The sequence below is a fragment of the Anneissia japonica genome, unplaced genomic scaffold (assembly GCF_011630105.1).
Source record: "Anneissia japonica isolate Jap-2015-1 unplaced genomic scaffold, ASM1163010v1 scaffold694_len1028156_cov167, whole genome shotgun sequence".
Taxonomy (NCBI): domain Eukaryota; kingdom Metazoa; phylum Echinodermata; class Crinoidea; order Comatulida; family Comatulidae; genus Anneissia; species Anneissia japonica.
In genome coordinates, this window is record NW_022727885.1 from 511916 (window position 1) to 517915 (window position 6000).

The 6000-nt window shown below is 30.2% G+C and overlaps 1 protein-coding gene across 1 annotated transcript in view; it reads left to right on the plus strand.

Moving 5' to 3' along the window:
• The window catches only part of LOC117113856, a 31991-nt gene that overhangs the window by 17218 nt on the left and 8773 nt on the right, over positions 1-6000 (plus strand). The gene's annotated exons all lie outside the window — the stretch shown is intronic.

Here is a 6000-nt window from a genome sequence, read left to right on the forward strand (position 1 = left end):
GACAAAATAATTCATAATAATTCATAATTCATAATTTTATTTTAATAGTATTAATAGTATTATTTAGTATTAGTACTAAGAGTATTAATAGTATTTTTTTTTTTTTTTTGTTAAAATAGAACACCATACGGAATAAAACCTTACACTGTGCGTACACTACGCACTTCAACCTTTTGTCGAAATTTAGCTTTGGGTGTTCTGACATTATATCGGTAATCAAAGGGTCTGGGTTCAGAATGAGAATATATTATTTTCACGTATTTACGCTACATTACAATGGATTGGGAAAAATACATGACTTATTTGAACAAGTCTGGTTCCTGCAAATGTTTAGAAAGAGGGTGTATCACATTCATTGTAGTTCTAAATGCATGTGCGTCGATTATTACTGGTGCTGTACCTAAATATACCAATTGACAATTTAGGAATTTCAAAGCTTGTTTAATCAATATCATATTTTCACAATCTGTAAAAATTATAGATTTTATTATCTCGATGAATTGTTTTCTTATTGACAGAGGGCCTTTAAACTGGCGCCTCTGTTTCATCCATTCCCAGTACGGTTATTTATTCAATGAATCTTCACTACAAATCATTTAAAACATATATATGATGATCTGATTCAAAAATATGCTACAAAACACCGCCCGATATCTGATATACAAAGACGACAAAATAATTGCACACTGTCAATATGGCTATACTTTTAATCTTAAAAAATGGATCAAATTAGTGTAAATCAATTCTAAATTTTAATATCAAAGATAACGCTTTTATTTCTTAAGAGTTTTTTATGACACATTTAATAAAGGTACATCAATATAAAATATTTAATGAATACTGTTTCTTCTATCCTGCAAATGGTATTCATCCTAGGTTCACGAGGTTAGCTCAATAGTCTCAATTTCAATTACATTACTTAAAATTTTAAGTGCTTTTAAAGATTCATGGAAGCTGGTAAGTATACGGATTCATTTATACGGAGCAATGTGAGCATCCTTTGTGCTATTATAAACAAGGCAATTAAATATAGCCATTTTATAGTTTAATTCTTTTTAATCAATATTATATGATATGACATTTCTATATGTATATTGTGTGTATACACGTTTTATCACAAACAGATTTGTTTAAATTGTAAGATGATGACTTCAGCGTGAGCATATTTCTTCTCAAGACTCCTAATACAAATAAATAAATCATCATTTTGTCGGATTCAATTACACCTAGCAATGTGGGTATCCTTTGTGCTATTATCAACTAAGTAATTTAATATAGTCATTTATAGTTTAATTCTTTGTAATCAATATTATATGATATGGCATTCCTATATAATTATACAATATGTATATACACGTTTGATCACAAACAGGTTTGGTGAAATTGAAGGAAGAGAATCATATTTTGTTTAAGTATAATTTTAGATTAAATCACTATTTTATTTTGTAAGTGTAAATTTAGTGTTGTGATGATTGATTTGATTGTTCGCCTACCAAATATTAGAGGGCGAAATATATAATCCTGACAAAAGAAAGTAATATATAATAATATGTACATAGTCTTTAACGGTTGCTTTTTTGACCTTATACAGAGCTATTTGAATTGGTGGGTAAAAATTAATTACACAAGTAAAAAGGGCATTGAAGTTGGAAATGCTCCAGGAAAAACATATTGTCAATTTAGCGATGTATCACTTTTTCGTTTTACTGTTTTACTTTCTTCTGTCATACACAAGATCTCGACTCAACCTTTCGAAAATTTTAATGAATATAGAGGCACTACTACAACGCTAAGTGTTCGACAAGCAAAACGTGTTTGCTTCATTTTTACTCGCACTCAATTGTGTCTTTGGTAATGTAATTTTGTCAATGTGTCATTTGGATAGTGGGTTTTGTCGTTTCGACAGCTATTGTATAGATAAGTGAAGTGAAAGATTACAGATTAAACATATCCATACAGAAAACTGAACAAACAAAAAAAAAACAAGAACGTGAGTAAACGTATGCACGCGCGCGTGACTACACGTTTGAAATAGGAAATATTATGTAAAACAGACCATATATAGTCAAGGTTGATCCACACCAAAGTTGTGTTTATGAATTCATCCAGAAGCAATATCCGATCATTTTTGCTTCAGTCCCAGCGACAGATTTCTCCTTCATAATTAATCATAATATTTCTTATCGGAACAAAACCTTAGCCTTAAAATGACAATTATGATGACAAAAAATGCAGTCACCCTCATCCTCAATTACTTATTGGATTAATGTTGACGTTTATTTGGTCCTAAATGCAATTGTGACGTCGAAACTTCGGGTTGATAAATACATTTCTAAACCTTAGTATTAAAAGCTTTGATTCCACAGGATAAGATGTTTTTACTGTCCGTGGTCTGATGGTAAATAAGCTGTACTATTTGAAAGTTCTCTGGGTCCTAGTAAACAGTATTGAAAGATCATCTAAAGCTCTGTCCAGACTATCAAATTTTCTTTGACAAAAAAACTTTAGTATGCCCATATATAGTCATGATGTGCCTATATATGGTCATGATGTGATGTCATCATGACCATATTTTTGTCAAATAAAATTTGATAGTCTGGACAGAGCTTTAAAATGGTGGCCGTTACGAATGAATATTTTCAATAAATCAAACATAATGATATTATAAGCTTGACGTACTAACTTTATTAACTTATTTATTTAAAATGACGTTGAAGACATTTTCTTTCTTTCTCTTTCACTTCCCCCTCTTTCTCAATTCTCTCTTTCTTCCTTTGTTGGAAGTTATATTGTAGTAACAGGTATACAAAACATGATGTTTCTTTATTGACCATTGATTGGTTCCTGATTTCAATGTTTTATTTCCGAAGTTTTTGGTTAATATAAAAATATTAATAATTATGAAAGTAATATTTATAATATCTAATAATAATAATAATAATAATAATAATAATAATAATAATATTATTATTATTATTATTATGATTATTATTATTATTATTATTATTATGATTATTATTATTATTATTATTATTATTATTATTATTATTATAATACCACCGATAAAATTAGAGTGATATAGTGAGATAATACTAAGATTTCATTTTAAAATGAAAAATCTGAAGAAAAAAAATACATTTTGATTATGCTTTTCTCTTCTTTTGCAAATAATTTTGTTCGATTTGTAATTCTTAAAATACAACTGAATCCGACGTCCATTACTTAGCTGTCTAATTCCCATTTCCATTTCAAGTTTCTAGCAATAGCCTATCTTACAATCGTTTGGCGCAACAATTTCACCTGATAATTGGTAATTAAATTCATAATGACCTACTCCATTTGTCTCAGTGTATTACTTTTGGGTATAAAGAAAGTGTGTTTTGAAGAAACATTCGATGATGTAAAAACTATATAAATGGAGTGAAAACACTTAAATTTTCAAAATTGCACACAACATAACGTACTCGTATTGAACATATAAACTTGTCGTAAAACACCCTACTGTGCAATTTCTTTAAAATTAATGAAGAAGTTCAAAAACAAGATAATCAGAGATTATAAACCATCTCCCTGTTGCGTCATATCTATGTACTGAAAAATTAATGGCCATCGGCCGATCCTAACATCATAGGCCTCGCGTGGCAAGTCCACACAAAATGATATTTGGAACAGGGTTAAACAGTAAATTGTCGAGAGTTATAAAGTGGTAAAAGAATCATTTAAAGCCCACATTTTGTTATGAAGTTACAGTTTAAACATACCGCTGTTTGAAAAAAAAACAATATTTGAGAAATCGGCCTTCAAAGTTTATGATTTCGAGCATTTCTTAGGCAGAAACCATCAACAAATCGTTAAATTTGTTGTTTTAACATTGCAATTGGGAAAATAACAGCATAGAATGATATATAGATATATAAAGGTTAGTTTTGTGTCATAAAATAGATTTCAAAAATTTTGACATTCCTGCATATTTTGGCCATTATCTCTGAAACAGGATTTGCGACGAGTGACTGGTTTGGCTTGTCTTTTCGTTACATGGTATAAATACTTCCAATTTTTTTTTACAGATGTAATCCAGCTTCAGATAGCTACTGTTATGTGAAAGAAAAAAAACTATAATGATAACTACTTAAATGAACTAATCTCTATTGACGAGGTGGAAATTGGGCAAGTTTGCACGCCAGCAATTGACTTAATTAATTTCAATTAATATGTTCACTTGTTTCTTGACTAGTACAACAAGTCCTGAGAACCGAGAAGTCCGGGGCATGTAATAAGGCCCCCGGACTAATCTTAAATATTAGATAATTACAAATCTTAAATAACATAATTTACAACCTTCATAAAGTAGGAAAAAACATAGCACAAAATAAACAAGCAACCAAGCCAGGAGGAACGGTACAAATTAAACAGATAAATGGAATGAAGAGCGCTTAGAGGGCTGTTGTCATGAAATACATCTATAATATATTATTATTATTATCATCATCGTCATTATTATTATTAATAATAATAATTTATGCAGAGCAGTATTTCTCGAGCATTTGATTTTTTAGCTTAGTTTTAAACACCCCCTATTCTGGTTCGCGGTCGATCCGTTCGAGTCGACTAAGCCTTATCCCAACGAGGCCGAACAATCCGCTCGATATATAAATAACATTCCGAAATCTGCCAGAGTAGGCAAAGTCTGCCCGGCGGACTGGAAGCGGTCAGGAAGGATCAAGGGGATCAAGCGGATCGACCACAGACCATTAGTTTTTCAGTACATAATGGCGCAAAATGGCGAGGATTTGTAATTTCAGATTATCTTTTTGAATTTTGTAGTGATTTTCTGGATTTTACCGCATACTATCTTAAAACAGAAACTGTGTGACTTTACTTGGGTTGTCCCCTTCTGAAGAATTGCCCATGGCGGACTCCAGTATTTTAGTTTGACAATGTTTCATTTGGTTTATAATATCTCGGATTAATTTATGGTAATATTTTACCGATTTATTTATAAAAAATGTAAAATATCCGTAATTATTAGCATCTCATTTTGGTTTACATATTCAACAATTACTATAATGGCTGCTACGGGGTTCAATCAAATGTAAATATTTTAAATAATTAGGAATTACAGAGTTTAAACGCTTATAATGCAAATGGTTTATACTTAAGAGATTAGTCTGTTATACTCATTAATAAAAAAAAAACAAAAAACAAAAAAAAAACAACGTGCCATTATAATTTACTCTCAGTATTCTAGACTTCGATCCAATATTTTGTAATAATTTTTATAAAAATCTTTAACTAACTTATCCTTAATGGTGAATTAACTTTTTCTGAGTGTGTAGGAGATTAAATCTTGAGTATTCATTCGTGAGATTGTACCTAATGACGCAAAACGCTTGAGGATAAAATTACCATTCTGGTTTATTGATATTTATATTGACTTAAAACAGTATCTATGATGTTTCATCGAAATTTAGATTAAACATAAATTTGAGTCTGGAAGTTTATGAGTGTATGGTGCTTGGTTTTGTTATCTCGTGCACGTGGAATAAATTCTTAAAAAATGTTCATTTTCTAATAATCCATCGTACGTGACAATTGAAGTTGATCTCCAAACCAATCACAGTACACAACACAAACCACGTCTTACTAAGTTATTTGTAAGAAATTGTTTTTCACATTAATCATTTGAATAACCAAATAGGCCTATCAGATCTAATTGACTGGTGTCGATTTTTATTGAAGAAGATTGTGTGGTGTGGTGCGGAAATTGCCAATGTTTTGCGTTTTCGGTTGCTGGTAGGCCTATGGGTAAAACTGTAAATATTTATACGTTACCAGAAGACAAGGTCAATCAGTAAGAAACACGACGAAATACACAAGTGTAAAATTTATTATCATATTTCTTAGCTTTTAAAATATTTGTCAGTTTTTTTTCTGTCTCATTTCGATTTACACAATTTGTTCATAGTTTCCTGTTATGTAAAATATTGCTAAGTGTAGAAT